Source organism: Geotrypetes seraphini, chromosome 2 (genome assembly GCF_902459505.1).
Source record: "Geotrypetes seraphini chromosome 2, aGeoSer1.1, whole genome shotgun sequence".
NCBI lineage: Eukaryota > Metazoa > Chordata > Amphibia > Gymnophiona > Dermophiidae > Geotrypetes > Geotrypetes seraphini.
In genome coordinates this window covers 450,533,717-450,555,425 of record NC_047085.1, presented here as the reverse complement: position 1 = coordinate 450,555,425, position 21,709 = coordinate 450,533,717, and the positions used below count along the sequence as shown (strand labels likewise).

Sequence of the window (21,709 nt, the reverse complement as noted above, 5' to 3'; positions counted from 1 at the left end):
AGTATCAATCCCTATGATACTCCCTTTTTTCCCTCTGACTGTATTCTATTTATACCACCTTCTTTCGCCTATTAGTCAACCAATGTTTTGTCCATTTTGCCAGCGCAAGTTAGGACAGCGAACGATACTCCTCAGTTTATGAGATTGTTAAAAACACATTTGTTCTGTAAAGCATTTAGGGGGAAAAAATGAATAGGAGAGTGAGCTAGGAGTCAGCCAATGTACCCTTCCCCTTTTAACAAAACCGCAAAAGTGGTTTTTAGTGCAGGCTCAGCGCTGCTCCCAACACTCATAGGAACTCTATGGGCTCCTTTTACTAAGGTGCGCTAGGGCTTTACCACGCAGACTAGCACACGCGCTAGACCTTAACGCCAGCATTGAGCTGGCATTAGTTCTGGAAGCGTAGCGTGCGGTGTAGCGTGTGGTAATTTCCTGCGTGCGCCAAAAATGCTAGCGCACCTTAGTAAAAGGAGCCCTATGAGTGTCGGGAGCAGTGCAGAGCATTCAGGGTGCCAGCTGGCACTATAAACTGCCTTCATGGTTTTATAAAAGGGGGAGTTATTTTATGGAACAGATATGGGACGTATTAAGTTGTGGCTTCATATTTTTGTAATTTTTTGTTTCTGTTTTATTAGGGGGTTTTTTTGTATTCACCTAGGCAGTCAGGCATAATATACATTTTAAAAAAACCTAATCCCCCCTTTTACAAAACCGTGATAGTGGGTGTTAGCAAAGGCCGGTGCAATGAATGCTCTGCGCTGCTCCCCGCACGGAGCATTCAGCGCGCTGGCCTGCGTTAAAAACCTCTTTTGCAGTTTTGTAAAAGGAGGGGGGAGTAACTAAACTGAACTTTGGATCCCATCTCCATCCCGCTCAGTCTATTTCTGAGCCTTTAAGGTTGAACAGTAGCAAAGGCTTTGCTACATCCAGTGCATGCCTTTGATCCAGTTCTTTTGTCATCCAGTCAAAGAAGTCAGATTCTTTTGATATAAGAACATAAGGATTGTCCCACTGGGTTACACCATGGATCCATCTAGGCTACTGTCTTGTTTCCAACAGTGGCCAGTCCAGGTTACGAGTACATGGCAGAGTCCCAGAAAGTGGGAAGGTTTCATGCTATTTAATCACAAGGGTAAGCAGCGGTTTTCCCCAGGTGTACCTTAATGGTTTATAGACCTTTCCTCTAAGAATATGTCTAAAAATCTTTTTTTAAACCTAACTATGTTAACTACTTTTACCTATTCCTCTGGGTTTTATCTATCCACTGAGTGAAAAATATTTCCTACCAGTTGTTTTTAAATGTGCCTTTATGCAACTTCATGGAGCATCCCCCAATCTTTGAGCATTTTGATAAATAATTAATCTGCATTTACCCATTTCACTCCTTTCAATATTTTCTAGACTTCCATGATATTCCCCCTCAACCATCTCTTCTCCAAACTGAAGACCCTAGCCTCTCATATGAGAGTCCTTCCATTCCCTTAATCGTTTTAGTTTCCCTTCTCTGTACCTTTTCTAACTCCACGGTATCTTTTTTGGGAGATGTGGCGACCAAAATTGCACACAACATTCAAGGTGCACCCTCCCCAAGGAATAGTAGAGAGGCATGATGATATTCCTTGATTTATTCTCTATTCCTTTTGTAACAATTCCTAATAGGTTACTCTTTCCAACGTGTATCATTTTGAACTTGTCTGCACTATACAGTGGAACTTCGGTTTACGAGCATAATTCGTTCCAGAAGCATGCTCGTAAACCAAATTGCTCGTATATCAAAGCAAGTTTCCCCATAGGAAGTAAGGGAAACTGCTTTGATTGGTTCCACCTTCCCCCCTCCACGAGGCTACCAGCGCTGCTCCATTCTCCCCCCCCCCTCTTGAGGAATCCGACGCTGTTCCAAACCCCTCCCCATGATCCAGCTTCCCCCCTGCGAACCAACATCCCCCCCCCCGCTCTCATTGCCCCCCCTCCACCGCGATCCTACTTTCCCCCCTCCCGAGCAGTCAATGACACCCTTTACCCGACTTGGCACCAGTGCCGGTGCCCGAACATCCTCCCTCTTCTGGCACGGCTGGGTGGTGCATCGGAGATCCTCCTTCTTCTGGTCTGGGCTGGGCTGGACTGGCTTTGAGCATTTGCACATGCTCAAAGCCAGTCCAGCCCAGCCCAGACCAGAAGAAAAAGGATCTCCGACGCACCACCCAGCCCAGGCCGCGCCAGAAGAGGGAGGATCTTCGGGCACCAGCACTGGTGCCAAGTCAGGTAAAGGGTGTCATTGACTGCTCGGGGGGGGGGGAGGGAAGTAGGATCGCGGTGGAGGGGGGGCAATGCGAGCGGGGGGGATGCTGGATCGCCGGGGGGGGCGATCGTACAGCGAGGCAAGCTCAGTTTACGAGGCACCAAGTTTGCGAATGTTTTGCTCGTCTTGCAAAATACTCGCAAACTGGTGCACTCATAAACCGAGGTACCACTGTTTATTCATTTGTCATCTGGATTCTTCCTAACTTGCCCCTCCCCCAACCCTTTTTTTTTTACACAGCTGCTGTGTGGCAATGGCACCGAAGCCCATTAATTCCCAGTGGGCTTCAGCGTGATTATCTTGGGCCGCCGCAGTAATCGGCTTTGTAAAAGGGGACCTTAAATACCTAAAAATGATTTGGTACAATAATCACTTGTCACTGAAACTTTCAAATTGGGATCCAGGGAAACTGAGGGGCTCTTTAACGAAGCTGTTTAACGTGGGCCGCTGCGGTAACGGCCCCGAAGCCCATAGAGCACAGGTGTCAAAGTCGGTCCTCGAGGGCCAGAATCCAGTCGGGTTTTCAGGATTTCCCCAATGAATATGCATGAGATCTATGTGCATTCACTGCTTTCAGTGCATATTCATTGGGGAAATCCTGAAAACCCGACTGGATTACGGCCCTCGAGGAGGGACTTTGACACCCCTGCCATAGAGATTTAAAGGGCTTCGGGGGCTGTTGCCGCGCAGCTTTATAAAAGAGGGAGTGAGTGATATAACAAACTCACATAGATTCTTTCTGAATATGACCAAATGGAAAAATTCCAACATAAATAAACACCGATGAATACAAATAAGTTTATTCAAACCATGAAACACGCAAATTCACCACACTGGATGCCATGACCGTATGTAAGGTAGTTCCATGAATCTGAAAAAAAAAAAAATGTTTTCCATTAAATTCAAAATCATTGTAACAAAATACCAATTAAACTAAGGTAATAAAAAAGGTTTTGGATATTTGACAGGGTTGTGGGCCACAGTTCAAAATATGTTCAATAATATCTAGCATTGCCTTCTGAAGGATATTGGTCTATGGCAGGGGTAGGCAATTCCGCACCTCAAGAGCCGGAGCCTGGTCAGGTTTTCAGGATCTCCACCATGAATATGTATGAGATGGATTTGCATGCCCCGCCTCCTTGAGATACAAATCTATCTCATGCATATTTATTGTGGATATCCTGAAAACCTGACCTGGCTCCAGCTCTTGAGAACCGGAATTGCCTACCCCTGATCTATGGGGACTCCAAGCCCATAAGATCTTGCTAGCTGAAGATCTCATGTGAAAGATTCAACAAATTTTCTTAGTTAGGTTTATTCAGTTTTCATTCTTTCCCTTATGTGTTTTCTTTCTCTCTATCAATTGTAGTTCTAACCCTTCTTTCCTTTTGTTCCCGTTCGTCAATGTCTTTAAATATTGTCTTTTCCCCTGGTCTGTTTCTGCTTAAATTGTATTTTATTTGGCGCATTGTTTCGATGTTTTTGTACACCACCTAGAAGGCTTGATTGGACGGTATAAGAAATTTTAAATAAACTTGAAACGTGAATTTCTTAGTCAATATTTCTAGTAACTATGGATTTGGTGTGTCAAGTGCTCATTGTGCCAGAGACCTCAGCAGATTACTTGACTCAGAAACTAAAAGAAAATCTTTAGCAAAATTCTAGAGTCTTAAAAGGACGAGTCAGGGAGCATGAAGAGAGAGAGAGAGAGAGAGAGAGAGAGAGAAAAAAAACACAAAACTGCCACAGGAAAAAGACAGGGTAGAAACAAAGCTGAAAGGAAGACAAGAGGCATTAGAAAAAGTAAGAAGATAAAAAAAGGAGGGTGACAGAACTAGAGCAGAAAATGAAAAATCGAAAATCAACAGAGTCAAAAATTATAGTCAAAGATAAAGGTTGGAAATCTTTTATTATCTGAAATAGAATACTAAGTAGCTAATTAATGTCTAGCTAGCATATTAGCTGAAAAACTGTACTAGCCAATGACATCTAATTTAAGTGGGTCTTTATTACTATGGATTATTATTTTTCTTAATCCACTGTATGATGGTGTTACTTTAATTGCTTTAAAAATGCATAGCAAAGGGTATAAAGAGATTGAGGGGGGAGGAAAATGAGGTTAAGCACAAAACAGTCCCGGGAGGAAACCAATGATACTAAAAGCAAGAAAAGTGACCTCTCCCTACATTTACATTTCCAGGGTTTTCGATCAAGACTAGAGAGCACTTAGATCTATTCACAAAGCTATGACCTACACTTTTTACATATCACAGAATCATTTATTAATTTGAATTAATTTGAACAAAAGCATTCTATGCTGGCGTGTGCATTTACATGATGAAATGAAGGGACAGATTTGTAGAACCTGTTTTTTTAATTGATTCCAAAGGGAATATCTTTCATGCAATGTGCCGACTTTTTTTTCAGGCTCGAAATTCCCTACTGTCCGTGCGGTAACTATTTCGGCGATGACAAGATGTACATGTAGCGGTGCTGACAAAGTGAACAAATATTACGGTTGGTAACGTTACATTGTTTTGGATCTTTTTATTTTTTTCTATTATAGTTTAGCTAACAATGTAGTGGAAATTTTAAGGATTTTTTATCATTTTTAATTAGCCGTTTGCCTGTGCAGCTCATAAACCGTAGCTTATATCAATGGCAAATGGAAATGCTGCAACCTTGGCCAGAAACTACCTAATAGATCATAAGATGAATCTAAGGCCACAGCAAGATGAGTTTTATTCTGTGTACTGTAGATCATTCAGTATTGAATAACAGTGGGAGTAGACCTGGGACACCACATATTTAATGCAGATTATATTATACTTTAGCATTGAATTTCAATATGCTGAAAGAAAGGATGAAATATAAGAGCAGTATGAAGTAATTAAGCAGAGAGCAATCCTTTCAGGCTAATGTAGGAAAGAGGCACTTGAAACAAAAAATATAGGGTAGTGAACTCTAAGAAAGTGGAGATATTGCCAGCATCCCGTGATGCACAAAAAAAATCAGAGCACTGCGGTACAACATAATCAGAAGTAAGTGTCAGTCTCGTCAAAGAAAACTAGGATGGAGAGTAGAGAGAAGAAGAAACAAGGAAAAAGAAGAGTAGTAAGAAAACCGGAAAGTAGGAAAGAGGTACAAGAAACTAAGGGGTCCTTCTATCAAGCCGCGCTGGCGGGGTTATCGCGTTGGACATTTCATCACGCGCTAACCCTCCCCGCGGCCTGCTAAAAAACTAACGCCTGCTCAATGCAGGTGTTAGCGGCTAGCGCAGCAGGCGGCTTAACGCACAGTGTTATGTGCGTTAAACCCCTACCGCAGCTTGATAAAAGGACCCCCAAGGGATGTGGGGAGAAGAGAGACTGCAGTGGAGATAAAGAAAAAGGAAAATAAAGTGGAAGGTAACAGGCAAGCGAGAAATGATGCTTCCCTTGGAGGGAAGGAAATAGGCTCTAAGAGAGGGAGGAGAGGAGGGAATCCAGAATGGGAGTGAGCAGAAAGGATGTGGGAGAAAGAAAAAAAAAAGTCAAAAGAGAAATTATAAAAGACCTTAAATAGAGCAGGTAGGCAAGTATATACTCACACTGTGACACAGTGGCCCATTTCTAGGGATATGCATTTGTTTGAAACGACATAGAAAATGTCACTGACATTTTGCATCTCGTTTCATATAGTTATGAAGCTGCATTAGGCTCTTTTATCGTAGGCCATGGCGGTATTAGCTCTGACGCTCATGGGAATTCTATGAGCGTTGGAGCTTTTACCGCCGTGGCCGGCAATAAAAAAGCGCAGCTTTATAAAAGGAAGGGGGGGGATAAAGATTAGAAAAAAAAAAAACATAAAATGTTGTATTTTTTCATGTGCTATAAATAGTGCAAACCACTTTGCATGCGTGGATAGTGTATGCACACTATCTGGAAAGAGTGCACACTATTCATGCTCTCTCAAAAGGACTGTATACACTTCATGACTGCTGGCTCTTTCCGAAAGAGTGCACACTGTTATTGATATTGCTCTCATGATGACATAATGAAAGATTTAAACACACACAAGAAATGAACATTCCCAAAAATAACATGGGAAATGACAGGACATGAAATGTTTAGTCTGCACACCCCTACCTATTTCTTCTTCCTCTGTTAGTACACTTATGCATATAGGATAATGCCTCCAAATGGGCTGAGTTTACATGTATTGTGACAGGAAGGAACCTTAACCCTATGCCGGGGAATTCTGGGTATTCACTGTTAGTTCATGCTTCAATACCTGCAATGTTTCAAAGAGAACCTCATTTTGGAGTTCATAGGTGTAATATACACAGGCGTCAAGAGATGCTTCGAAATTATTTTTCATAAGACTGATGAGAGCTACAAGGGGCGTTCAATAATTTATCTACCTGAGTATAAAAGAAAGTAGAAAGTCTGTGCATGTTGTGCCATGTCTCCAGGTTACTCATGCAAAGTTGCGGCTCAGTGTGAGTGTGCGGCTCATGAGAGAGGTTGTCAGGAGAATCGTTGTGCAAATCAAGTAAGAAACTGCAAGATTTGGAGTGCAGTTCAGTGATAAAATTTCTCACAAAAGAAGAGGAAAAAGCCAAAGGAGATTCATGAATGCATGACTGCAGTTTATGCTGAGTCTGTCCCATCATCCTACAAAGTAAAATTTTGGAGCAAGCGGTTTAAGTGGGGTAGACAGCTCATAGAAGATGACCCTCACACTGGACAGCCTGTGCAAGCAACCGCCACAGATATGTGCAAGAAAGTTGAGGATTTAATTTTATCAGACAGACGAATTAAGGTTTCCCGAATAGCTGAAGAAATGGGCATCTTGGCAGGTACAGCTTGGAAAATAATTCATGAAAAGTTGGGCATGTCCAAGGCTAGTACAAGATCAGTTCCAAGAGAGTTGATTCCATGTCAAAAGGCCACAAAGCTCTAGTGCTGTCAGGCGAACTTCAAGATGTTCTGTGAAGACCAAGTAAATTTTTTTTCATCGTTTGGTGAGACTTGGGCCTATCACAGTGAGCCTGAGTTCAAAATGGAGTCAATGCAATGGAAACACAAATAATCCCCCACCCCAAAAAAGTTCAAGACAGAAAAAATCTGCAGGCAAAGTCATGCAACTATCTTCTGGGATGATAAAGGACTTTTGCTTCTGGAGTTCATGCCACACAAGACAACCATAACTGGGGAGAGTTACTCCAACACAATAATCACTTTGCCGGAGTCAATCAAAGAGAAAAGATGAGGGAAAACTTACAGCAGGCGTGCTGCTTCTTCACGACAATGCGTCGGTGCACATGTCACAACAATCACAGGCTGCCATCTGAGAATGTGGGTTTCAGCAACTGAACCATCCACCCTACAGTCCTGACCTGGCTCACTCAGATAATTTCCTGTTCTGAGTTTTCAAGAAATATCTCTGTGGACATTGGTTTTCAAGTGATAAAGACGTCAAGGAAGCTGTGACGTCCTGGTTTGAAGGTCAAACAGAACAATTTTTTTCAAAGGGGTTGACGTCAATGCAGGAAAAGTGGATGAAGTGGATGGAGCTATCAGGGGACTATATTGAAAAATAAAACAAAAAAAAATTTTAACTCTTTTCTTTCCTACTGAAGTAAATAAATTAACAAACACCCCGTGTAATACAATTTTGCAACTTTCTGGCATATTTATTTGGACTCTAATGGCATTTGTTGGTTCTTAAGGATCTCTCTTTCAACTTGCAATACAGAGAACTGTATATACTTCCTCTACCAACTAGTTGATTAGCCCCTCACTTAGGAAATTAGCACTTGCCTCTTCATAGTTCCCACTCTCTGGAATCTACTCCTCACTGACATCTGCTGCGAACCTTCATAGTCAAAATGCACACTTTTCCTAAAAATCTGGCTGGTCCTCCATGCTTTTCCTGATTTTATTTCCTGATGTACCTCTGCCTCTGTTCCAAATGCCTGTTCCCTACTTCTCTGTACATTTTTCCCTCTTCCTATTATTCCTCTTTGCTTGTCTGCATTATTCTTAATTCTGTTGTCATGCTATTGCTCTTCCCCCTTCCCATTGTGTCTTAATGATTGAGTCTGATTGTCTTAGGTGTTCATTTTTGAATCAAACAAACATCTTGAAAGGCCAAAATGGACCTCCATTTGAGCAAAATGTTCAATGTACCGATTTTGCAAAGGCAGAAAAGGAACATCTAACACTGCCGTACATCTAAACAGCAAGGGGGGTATGTTGTGGGTTAATTTTGGGTAGGACTAGGGAGGGCCCAAAATCAGGAAGTCTAACAGCAATTACTGACAGGGAAAAAATGTCCAAGTCTAAAAAGAGGGATGTCCTTATTTAGACCTGTTCAAAAAAGTGCTCTGATTGACCAGCTGTCCACTGGAGGAATTAAGGCATGAGACCTCCTTAATCCCCCAGTGTTGTCCCCCTTCATCTTCACTGAACGTAAAATTGAAAGGGAATATAGGCTCCATGAGTGGCCTAGAGATTAGTGCAGTAGAAATTTGCATATAATCGAGGCAGTGTATGCAAATCAAGTTTATGCAAATTCAATGTGGATATCATGATCACTTGACTGGCAAGGGGGTACTCCAGGACTGAGTTGAGAAACACTGCAGTAGAGTGTGAACCATGTGACCCAGGTTCAAAACCCACTTTTAATTTGAAATAGAAAAATATTTACTGCACCTAAAAATATAATTTAATTTAATTTAATTATAGCACTTATATTCCACTGAACTGATGTAGTTCTAGGCAGATTACAGGGGCATTATAACATTCTTAGTCTTGTTAACCATCCCTTTTTTTAATAATTCCTAGAATCCTGTTTGCTATTTTAGCCACTGCCGCACATTGGGCGGAAGGTTTCAGCGTATTGTCCATGATGACATCCAGATCTTCTTCTTGAGCGCTGACCCACCCCCCCCCCCCCAAGGTGGACCTTAGGATCCGGTAATTGATTTGGATTATTCTTCCCAGTGTGCATCACTTTGCATTTGTCCACATTAAATTTCATCTGCCATTTCGACGCCCAGTCTTCCAATTTCTTAAGGTCTTCCTGCAATTTGTCACAGTCAGCCAATCAAAAATAAATTAAAATAACCAATTAAGAGTTTGGCGCCAAACTCTCAAGATGCCTAGCAACGCCTACACCCTGTAAATTCGACTTCAATGACAATTATTCCTCCTTTTCAGAACTTTTTGAAAATCAAAATGCTTCTTTTGAAGCGACAACCCCTTACCCAAATGTACTTCCCTTTTCCTCTTTCCTCCCTTTATTTTTATTTTCAGTCTCGATGTATTTAAATAATTTTCCTCTTCCCATTTTCTCCCTTCCATATCATGTACGTCAATGTGTAAGTGGTTCCCTACATTTAGCTTAGAAATGCTTTTATTTTTATTAAATTTTTATATTCTACTAGCTGATGCCCCAGCGTTGCACGGGTATTTAATTATAGCAATAACACTGTAAATGGATTTAAATAAAGATACTTTATAGTGGTGAATGAAATAATTTTGTTACAGCTTTATAAAAAGTAAAATATTCAAAGTATAATGTGAAATATTTGACAAAATGAATACAATTCAACTAACACAAAAATTGATTATAAACAACATTTTTAGTTTCACCTCCAGGAGCAAGAACATATACATTCTTGGGTGAACCCACCCTTCCCACGTGTGCATGTGGGCCGTGAGACCCCCAGAACATATCACCCCCGGTAGTGAGGGATCTGCATACCAAGGTTCGTTCAAATCGGTCAAGCCGTTTTTGAAGTACTGTGAGAATGGCAGCTTTTTAATTTTTTTCCATTGACTTGAATGGGTGAAATCTGATTTTCTGTTTGTAGCTCCGCCCACGTGTGCATGTGGGCCGCGAGACCCCCAGAACATATCACCCCCGGTAGTGAGGGATCTGCATACCAATTTTCGTTCAAATCGGTCCCACAGCGTTTTACATTTTTTCCATTGACATGAATGGGTGAAATCCGATTTTCTGTTTGTAGCTCCGCCCACGTGTGCAGGTGGGCCGCGAGACCCCCAGAACATATCACCCCCGGTAGTGAGGGATCTGCATACCAATTTTCATTCAAATCGGTCCCACAGCGTTTTACATTTTTTCCATTGACATGAATGGGTGAAATCTGATTTTCTGTTTGTAGCTCCCCCCACGTGTGCAGGTGGGCCGCGAGACCCCCAGAACATATCACCCCAGGTAGTGAGGGATCTGCATACCAAGTTTTGTTCAAATCGGTCAAGCCGTTTTTGAATTACTGTGAGAATGGCAACTTTTTACATTTTTTCCATTGACATGAATGGGTGAAATCTGATTTTCTGTTTGTAGCTCCGCACACGTGTGCAGGTGGGCCGCGAGACCCCCAGAACATATCACCCCAGGTAGTGAGGGATCTGCATCCCAAGTTTTGTTCAAATCGGTCAAGCCGTTTTTGAATTACTTGGAGAAAGGCAGCTTCTTACATTTTTTCCATTGACATGAATGGGTGAAATCTGATTTTCTGTTTGTAGCTCCGGCCACGTGTGCAGGAGGGCCGCGAGACCCCCAGAACATATCACCCCAGGTAGTGAGGGATCTGCATACCAAGTTTCGTTCAAATCGGTCAAGCCGTTTTTGAATTATAGTGAGAATGGCAGCTTTTTACATTTTTTCCATTGACATGAATGGGTGAAATCTGATTTTATGTTTGTAGCTCCACCCACGTGTGCAGGTGGGCCGCGAGACCCCCAGAACATTTCACCCCAGGTAGTGAGGGATCTGCATACCAAGTTTCGTTCAAATCGGTCAAGCCGTTTTTGAATTACTGTGAGAATGGCAGCTTTTTACATTTTTTCCATTGACATGAATGGGTGAAATCTGATTTTATGTTTGTAGCTCCGCCCACGTGTGCAGGTGGGCCGCGAGACCCCCAGAACATATCACCCCATGTAGTGAGGGATATGCATACCAAGTTTCATTCAAATCGGTCAAGCCGTTTTTGAATTACAGTGAGAATGGCAGCTTTTTACATTTTTTTCCATTGACATGAATGGGTGAAATCTGATTTTATGTTTGTAGCTCCACCCACGTGTGCAGGTGGGCCGCGAGACCCCCAGAACATATCACCCCAGGTAGTGAGGGATCTGCATACCAAGTTTCGTTCAAATCGGTCAAGCCGTTTTTGAATTACTGTGAGAATGGCAGCTTTTTACATTTTTTCCATTGACATGAATGGGTGAAATCTGATTTTATGTTTGTAGCTCCGCCCACGTGTGCAGGTGGGCCGCGAGACCCCCAGAACATATCATCCCAGGTAGTGAGAAATCTGCATACCAAGTTTCGTTCAAATCGGTCAAGCCATTTTTGCGTGATCGCGGCACATACACACATACATACCTCCGATTTTATATATATAGATTTTACTGTAAACCGTTTAGATACCTATATGATAAATGGTATATCAAAAATAAAGAAACTTGAATGCCTAAGTGGAGGTACCCTCCAATGCCTAACGACACCTAACTGAAAAGTAGGCATGGTTAGGGGCGGATAATATATATGGTTGACTTAGGTATCACTATCTAACCGAGTAAAACCTGGCCTACCTACCTCTAGGATGCCTAGCGACACCTAAGAACTCCTAGGCACCGCTAGGCGGATTCTATAAGCAGCACTTAGTGGTGTGCTAAGGTGCCGTTTATAGAATTTGGCCCTACTGCTTCCTATTTTGGAGGCACTAACTGCTCCTGCATAAAAGCTGCATTATCCAGTTAGCACTTGCTAATCATAACACTCTAGGCAGATAACATGGGAACACCCTCTCTCCGCTCATGACATGCCCACTCTAAAAAATATTTATATAAAATAGGTAATATACAATTAGTACGTAAAACAAGCAAAATACCACAAAATGTTCTAATGCATTTTGCAGGGAGCCTTTTCTGGCATACTAACTGCTTTTTAGGGTGTTGAACGCCATGTAATTAAAGGACCCTCTAAAGCAGGGGTGTCCAACCTGGGGCCCGAGGGCCACATGCGACCCTGTGAAGTATTTTGTGCGGCCCCGGTCAAGGGCGATGCAGTGTTTTCCTCTGCTGCCTCCGGGTGTTTACCGTTTTGCCAGCTCCCTCCTCTGTCTTGTTGCAGTGTTTGCGCGGCCCCAGAAACATTTTTTTTTCGGACAATGTGGCCCAGGGAGGCCAAAAGGTTGGACACCCCTGCTCTAAAGTTTCTAATGGAATTGGATACACTAAACTAATGTAAACTCCCTTAAATGTATTAGTGTATATTTTATGCTATTTATTTAATGCTATTTATATTTATATTTTATGCTATTTATTTACATTCTTTGCTTTGCTTTAGGATCAAGTGCAAGGACCCTGATCTATTCCTAAGGGCTAATAAGTTGCTGATAAAATGCCCAATTACATCTTAAGATGAAAAATGTTCCTCCTATCCTCTTAATTAGCTTAAGAGCTGATAAATCAAAGTTATGAGTCTGGGTGGGTGGAGGCTGGGTTGAGGATAAATCAAACACTGAACAGAAAGTTTTAACAGCTATGCCTGAGCTCATTTTACTAAATACTAAACAGGAAGGAGTAGATATTCAGCACTGTTTAACTGGGAAGGAGAGGCTTCTACCTAGTTAAATAGCGTTGACTCAGGACATAATGTTCCGTATAGGGCTACTGAACATTATGTCTGATCACTGCAGCACTCTCCAGTTAGTACCAGAGTGGACCTGAAAGCTATCTGGGCACTGGTGCCTGGATAACTAACTAGGCAAATAGGACCGCATGGTAAAGCAGATCAATTCCTGTGACAACTGATGACTCAGACATCAGGGACAGATTCTGCAAAAAAACGATAGGCGCCTACAGTAAGGCAGGGATCGACAGGGAAAAATGCTTGAGTACCTGAATATATCTTTGTAAACTGTTCTGAGCTCCCCTGGGAGAACGGTATAGAAAATTGAATATATAACTAATTTTAAAGGCCTACATTATAGGCACCTAAGTCCTTTAGAGAATCGCGCCTAGTGGTGTCTAAGCCTTTCTCCACCCCTAAACACACCTACTTTGGTGTTAGGCACTGCATGGTACCATGCGATAGGCATTTTTATCTTTTACATAATCACGCCTAAGAAGAAAGGCACCTATCTCCCGATTAATTTTTTTTTTTCAATTATGAGCTTCTTAACGCTCATTATTGAAGACAATTTACTAATTAAGTTGGGCGCCTAACTTTAGGTACCTTTTCTAGAATTTTCCCCTCAGTGCCAGTAGCTGGATAGGGCCCAGCACTGCTGCTCCCTCCAACCCAAGGGTGTCAAATGTCGGTCCTCGAGGGCCGCAATCCAGTCAGGTTTTCAGGATTTCCCCAATGAATATGCATGAGATCTATTTGTGTGCACTGCTTTCCTTGTATGCTAATAGATCTCATGCTTATTCATCGGGGAAATCCTGAAAACCCGACTGGATTGAGGTCCTCGAGGAGGGACTTTGACACCCCTGCATAACCTCAGGGGGAGTCCTCCAACTATGGCCCTCACAATGCTTCATGATCACATTTTCAGTGGTGGGAAACAGGCAAGCTCTGCAGGACTCCAATAGCAATTTAAAACACAATATTGAAGTACCCACACACTCACTGACAACAAAGCTCAGTTTGGAGTGCCCAGCACTGAATACAGAGTAGGTCAAACTCAGGCCAAAAACAATCGGCATTGACCTGAATGTTTTTGCAACTAATGTGTGCCTGAACAGGCCTTAATAAACAGTAAACAGCATGGGTAGTACTTAGCTCAAGGTAATCAGACTTTTTAAAAATGCTGGTTATTTCAGGCTGATTTAGACCTATGCCGGGCCACATCCAGGTGCCAGCCCTGAATATTCAGTCTTGGGCAGCTATCAGAAGTTATCCAAGTATCGCTGATATTCAAAGCTGGTTCCAACATAGCTATTTGCCGCTTATGTCATGCCTGGATAGTTATCCAGGCACTGATACTAATTGAATAGTTCTATACTGGTTAGACATGGTATTCAAGGGGGGGCATGGCTGAGCCCGAGCGAAATGGCGGCTTAATCTCCGTGCTCCCGCGCTGCTCCTCACACTCCGACAAACAGCTATAAAAAAAATCGAAACCGAGTCGCAACGGTAAGCGGCAGAAAAACCTGCAAGTGTCACCGACCTAAATCGAGGGTTGCCGACCCAGAAATAACCGCCGGATGTCGGACAAAAAGGTTGGGAAACGGCACAAGCCTGAGCCGCTTTCCCCATCAAAGGCACCGCTACCACCTTCCACCGGCGATTCGGGCCGTGAAATCCTGGCAGAGCTGAGAGAGCTCAAAGAGCTGGTAACGGAAACAAAGGCTTCTACAGATGAAATAAATGAAAAAATTACAGGTATGGCTGAGGATTTTGCACACCTCCAAACACGTGTGAACACATTGGAATCCAAGATGGAGGCTAGCACCATACAACTAGCTGAGCTCAGGAAACAGGCCACCCGCATAACTGCATTAGAAAGAGACTTGGAAGATAGTAATGACCGGTCTCGAAGGTGTATATTGGGGCTCCCGGAGAATGGCCGAGATGGTGAGCTTATTAAGAATCTAGAAGCTCTAATCCCTCGGCTCCTTGACCTTACTTTCCATAGAGAATTTGAAATAGAAAGAGCCCACAGGGTGCCCTCCTCTTCCACTGGAGACCGTCGCCCCAGACCGGTTGTTCTCAAGCTGCTCAGATATAGAGAGCTGCACGGGAACGGGGATGACGGGAATCCCGCGGGACCCACGGGGATCCCGCGGGTTCCCCCTTTGGGTCACGGGGATCCCGTGGGGACGCCCCCTAGGGTCGCGGGGATCCCATGGGGACGCCCCCTAGGGTCGCGGGGATCCCGTGGGGACGCCTCCGAGGGTCGCGGGGTTCCTGCGGGGTTGGATCGCAGTGCACTGCATTCGAGCCGCGAGGGTAGTCTTCTCCTCCTTACCTGCACTGTCGCAGCACACAGCCGAACGGAAGTCTTCCCGATGTCAGCGCTGACGTCGGAGGGAGGGCTTAAGCAAAGCCCTCCCTTCCTCCGACGTCAGCGCTGACATCGGGAAGACTTCCGGTCGGCTGTGTGCGGCAGGGCAGGTAGGAAGAAGGCAATGGCGAACGAAAGAGGGGGGAGGGGGCGGTCCGCCCCGAAGAATGTGCACAGCTGGTCAGGTCCCCCGATCGACCGACAACAGGCCCGGCCGACAAACCTCCCTGCCCTGTAGCCGCGAATCTAAATTACCTCTTACAGCAGCTTCAATACTCCAGCTGCTGTAAGAAGGTAATTTAGATTCGCGGCTACAGGACAGGGAGATTTGTCCGACCGGGCCTGTTCTGTTGTCAGTCGGGTGCAAAAGCGCCACAAAGGTGGAGGCAGGGAGGGAGGAAAGGTGGAATGGAGAAGAAAAGACGCTTAAGGGGGGAGAAGGCCGCTGAAAGCACTGGGGAAGACAAAGGGGTGGAGAAGGACGCTGAAAGGACATGGGGTAAATGGGAGGAGGGGGGGAAGGATGCTGAAAGCACATGTGGAAGACAGAGGGGGGTGAAGGACCCTGAAAGCACTGGGGAAGACAAAGGGGTGGAGAATGCCACTGAAAGGACATGGGGAAAACAGGGGTGGAGAAGGCCACTGAAAGGAAATGGGGAAAACAGGGGGGGAGAAGGCTGCTGAAAGGATATGGGGAAGACAGAGGGGGGAGAAGGCCGCTGAAAGGACATGGGGAAGACAGAGGGGGGAGAAGGCCGCTGAAAGGACATGGGGAAGGCAGAGAGGGGAGAAGGATGCTGCCTGACAGGACATGGGAAAGATGGTGGGGGAGAAGGACACTGAAAGGAAATGGGGAAGAGGGAATGGGAAGAAGACGCTGGCAGGGAAGAAGACAGAGGTGCCAGACTATGGGGGGAGCGGAGGGAAAAAGATGGGTGCCAGACCAATTTGGGAGGGGGGAGAAAGGGAGAGGCACAGTAACAGAGCAAATGGAAGACACAGAGAGAAGAGAGGCAGTGGATGGAAGGAATTGAATGAGAATATGAAGAAAGCAGAAACCAGGCAACAAAGGTAGGAAAAAAATTCTTTTTTTTTTTTTGCTTAAGGATAAAGTAGTATATTAGTTGTGTTGATAAAAATTTATAAACATTAGAGACTCTGGTAGAAACCCGTTTACAAAGTATGTATTCTTCCCAATTAATATTTCCAAATTAATAAAGTCTTTTTGCTTATTTTTAAATGGGTTTCTACCAGAGCCTTTAATTCAGTAGCATAATTAAATGAAATAACTATTTCTGTAGTTTATAGGGACAGGCGGGGACGTAGGGGATTCCTCGCGGGGACGTAGGGGATTCCTCGCGGGGATGGGCGGGGACGGAGGGATTCCTCGCGGGGACGGGTGGGGATGGAGGGATTCCTCGCGGGGACGGGTGGGGACGGGTGGGAGTCCTCACGGGGACGGGTGGGGACGGGTGGGACTTTGGCGGGGACGGGTGGGGACGGGTGGGATTTCTGTCCCCGCGCAACTCTCTACTCAGATACCAACACGTTATGGAGATCATGCAGAGGGCTAAGATCAGAGCTCCAATCAAGCATGAGGGTTCCACCATTCTATTTGTACCTGACCTGAGCAAAACTACTGCACGTCGTCGGAAGCTGTTTCTCTCCTACAGACCACAACTAAAAGCTTTAATGCAAGATTTGGTCTACTATACCCAGCTCGCATGAGAGTAACACTGAATAACACAACCAAGGACTTCCTGAACCCTGAGGAGCTGGCTTCATTTATTGAACTGCATTCACCTACCCCAATAAATCAGGTTTGACTGTTTGATAGCATGGTATCTCACCAATTGCTGTATTGGATGATGTTATTCTGTCTACACTTTGCACAACAACTATTTACTACCTTTTATTACATGAGAATGTTGTGACACTTTTAGCTCTTGCCAGGGCACTGTTTTGCTGTTAACAACTGTTTGTATGTTAAACTCTGACACAAATGAGGGCACGTTGGGTTCTGCCTGCTGTTATGGCTCCCTCAGCTACATTCACATGGTTATTATATAGCAGTGACTGTTTTGTCACTCTTTTCAGTTCAGGGTGTTTCTCAAAAGTTTTGGATTATTATTTTTCAATGAGATATATACTGATGTGGTTTCTTTCTCATACCTGGTTTTACTTCATAAGCCTGTACCACTGGTCACCTTTTACACTCAAATATCAGTGTCTCATGCTCTTTTGTATTTCCAACAACTGCAATGTCACTTAAAATTATATTTTTAAATGCAAAGGGTCTAAATAACAAGATTAAGTTGAAAAAAGTTTTAACATATCTTGATAATCTTAAACCAGATGTTATAATGCTACAGGAGTCACATCTAGATGCTTCTGCTTCAGCTAAAGTTTTTCTCCCATGGGCATTACCACAATTTCTCCTGCCATTGATAGAAAGGGTGGAGTTATTACTTTGATTCGGAAATCCAGTAATATTTCCATCATTTCCTCTTCAAATGATCTCAATGGACGCTGGGTCAAAGTCACAATTGCTAGCGCAGGAGAGGTTTATTGCTTATTTAATCTGTATGGTCCGAATCTTGACAGACCAGATTTTTTTCATTCTGTACACGAATCTCTGCTGGATGAATCCACAGCTAACCTGGTTGTCACTGGAGACTATAACATGGTTCTGAATTCGAGTATTGATAGAAAATCAAATTGCGTGTATAAGAAAACCAAAGCCTGGTTTGCATTGCAGGATCTCATAACTGATGTTCACCTTTTGGATATATGGAGACATTTACACGCTGACAAAGAGGCATTCACCTTCTTTTCTCCCCCTCATTCATCGTACTCGAGGATTGATTTTTTTCTTGTGAGCGAAACTTTGTGTTCTTCCATAACAGATGCGGATATTCTACCAATCACTATATCGGACCATGCGGCCATTACAATTCAACTGAAAGTTAAAGTCACTTCTCCAAAAACCAGGCAATGGCGTTTTAATAATGCCCTATTACAGGATGAACAGTTCTGTGAGTTGATAAGGTCTAGAACACAAGAATTCTTTCAGCTTAATACTCCGGCACAAACTTCCTGGTATTGTTGTTGGGATGCATATAAAGCTTTTATTCGAGGTATTATAATAACGTATTCTGCTCATAAAAGTAAACAACTGAAAGAAAATCAATGTAAGATAGAGGATGAAATCAGAAACCTAGAATCTCAACATCAACAAACTCCTAGTGACATAGATCTTCTGATGAGATTGAACAGAACACGCTTCCGCTACAATTCCATCTTAAGTAATAAGGCCTTGCATGCGATATTCCAACAATCTGCGTCTTACTTTGCTGAGAATAATAAATGCGGCCATTTATTGGCTAATCTGCTTAAACGACGTGAGGCTAAATATAATATTGCCTCCATCAATTTGGAATCAGGGATCGAAGTTACCGGAGCTAAGGATATCTCTCAAGCATTCATGACTTTTTATAAGTCACTATACACTGCTGAGTCTAGTAACCCACAATTGACTTCTGAATTTTTGGCAAATATTCCTCATCCCTCTTTAGATGAGACTGACAACGAACATCTAAATGAACGGATATCATCGTCTGAAATATCCCTGGTTATTCACTCAATGGCTCTCAAGAAATCTCCCGGACCAGATGGTTTAACGGTTGAGTTTTATAGGGCATTCCAAGAGGTCTTGATCCCGTTTTACCTTCCATTTCTTGAACATCTCATCTCCACTGGAGAGGTATCTGGCTCTTTCACTGAAGCTACTATAAATGTGCTGCCCAAACCAGGTAAAGATCCGTGTCATATTGCCAATTACAGACCGCTTTCTCTAATAAATGTGGACGCCAAAATTTATGCTAAACTATTATCAAATAGATTGCAGCGGGTCATAACTAAACTAATTCCATCGACTCAAAGTGGACCGACTGGCCGGTCCTCTAGTGACAATACTCGAACATTCTCGCATGTAATAGCACACGCACAAAAACAAAAAAAAGAATTGCTTGCGGTTGGACTGGATGCGGAGAAAGCCTTCGATCGTATTGAATGGCCTTTCCTTTTTAATACCTTACTCTGGTTTGGCTTCTCGGAGAACTTCATCAACAAAATTAAGGTGCTCTACTCAAAGCCTACCACTAGAACGTTTATAAATGGTACATTATCTGATGCCTTTTATCCCAATAGAGGTACCAGGCAGGGATGCCCTTTATCCCCACTACTGTTCAATCTTGCATTAAAGCCACTGATACAGACAATACGTACAAATCCTGATATTACAGGTTTCAGACTCCAAGAACATGATAAAGATATTAAAATCTCTGCATACGCAGATGATATTTTACTTTATATAACACCTGCATCTTTTCCCTTTCTGCTAGCTGACATAGCTCGTTATGCGAAAGTCTCTGGGTACAAACTCAATATGAGTAAGACTGAAGTGATGCCTCTTAATTGTCTGGCAGTGGAATCTGACATAAATTTGTATGGAATGAAATGGTCAGCAACATCCTTAAAATATTTGGGAGTCCTGTTCGGACCGAGTATTGATGAAACTATCCTACTTAATGTTGAGCACATATTAGACATTATTAAATCTTCCATTTCCAAATGGTCTCCGCTAACCCTGATGTGGTGGGGCAGAGTGGAAACGATCAAAATGATGATAGCACCCAAGATAAATTACATATTATCTATGTTACCCTTTGTTACCACTCACCTTTCATAAACAAATGGATTCTCTGCTTACGAAATTTCTGTGGAAAAACAAGCAGCCACGTATTGCTCTTGCTAAATTAAAAGCACCTCGTATTTTAGGTGGAGTCAATTTCCCTAGTTTCCTACACTATCACCAAGCCTTCATCCTGAAACAGTGGTCATCGGGATATCACAGGCCCAATACGTATGATTCTCCTGTTTGGCTCTCTGTTGAAAATGCATTATATGGAGATAGACGTATTAGACATTTAGCTGGAATCACTCTCTCCAAATCAGACAAGCAAGATAAGATGTTGGTAGCTTATAAAATAGCAGTGGATAGCGCTGATTCCACTTTCTCATCTCGATGGTCAGACTCCACCTTAATCCCCCTATGGAACAATGATCGGTTCAAGATAGCGGAGTCTCCAATCTCATGGCCGGAATGGCAAAAATGTGCCATTTACCTGGTAAAGGATCTCCGAAACAAAGATGTCTGGACATCCTTTTCGGACCTATCCTCTGAACGTGGTCTACATAGATCTCAATATTTCCGGTGGCTTCAACTAAGTCACTGTGTTCAACACTCAGTGCAGAAAGATGGCATGCAGTCAGCGGATCCTGATATGCTTCAATTCTTACGTTCTCTCCCAAATGGTAATGTCAAAGCTTCTACTTGGTATCGTTTACTACAAAATTCCTCTTTTTCTGATCCTTTGGAGTTGGAGGTGAAATGGTGCAATGACCTCAAATTACCTTCTGATGCCATTGATTGGGCATCTTTATGGCAAATTTTTTTCAAATCCATCCGCTCAGCATCGCTACTACAATCCATATTCTTTCTCTTGCACAGAGCGGTCTGGACGCCTATTCTGTCACATAGGATAGATCACTCAATGTCCACTCTATGCTGGTCCTGCTCTACTGCAGATGGTACTATAGAGCATCTTCTCTTCTTGTGCCCACTCCTAAAGGAATATTGGAACAAAGTGTGGAACATAATATGTGATATATTAGATATTAAAGAGTCCCTGACCTATCCCATTCTTATCATAATGTCACAAGCGATTATTGCACCTATGAATCCAGACAATACTCGTTTATTTACTATTATGATATCTCTGGCAATACAGACAGTGTTGTTTTGCTGGAAAGACTTTACCAAAATAGATTACCATATGTGGTGGAACATTCTCTGCCTTACAGGGAAATATGAAAAAGTATATGCGGAAAGGACTGACTCTATGCCTAGATTTATGGCTATATGGAAGCCACTTCTCCTATATTGTAATATATAACCTTTGCATTTTCTTACGCTTTTGTACACTAGCTTGCTTGATATCTTAATAGTTATTCTATTAGACAATGCATCTAGGGCATGAGTATTGCAATTGTGATCAATATGTGTTGACATTATACTAGAGTATTACCTCGTATTCATACATTCATCAGTATATTTTGTATATGAATGTGATTTACACCATGAACTGTATTTGTATTCATCTTTGTTTTTGTTCTCTTCTGTACATTGAAAACTCAATAAACAGTTTTGAACTAAAAAAAAAAGACATGGTATTCAAAAAAACCTAGATTTTCCTCATGTTTCTTCCAGCAGATTGCTTCTTAGCAAAAACAAGTCCTACCCTCAGCCTTCAATC

The 21,709-nt window shown here is 42.9% G+C and overlaps 1 long non-coding RNA gene across 1 annotated transcript in view; it reads right to left on the bottom strand.

Moving 5' to 3' along the window:
• Window positions 1-3,086: 3,086 nt before the first annotated feature.
• LOC117355531 overlaps window positions 3,087-21,709 on the bottom strand; it is a 75,219-nt gene continuing 56,596 nt past the window's right edge. Inside the window, exon 3 of the long non-coding RNA XR_004538396.1 lies at window positions 3,087-3,170. This is a non-coding gene — a long non-coding RNA (uncharacterized LOC117355531). The remainder of the gene's footprint in view (window positions 3,171-21,709) is intronic.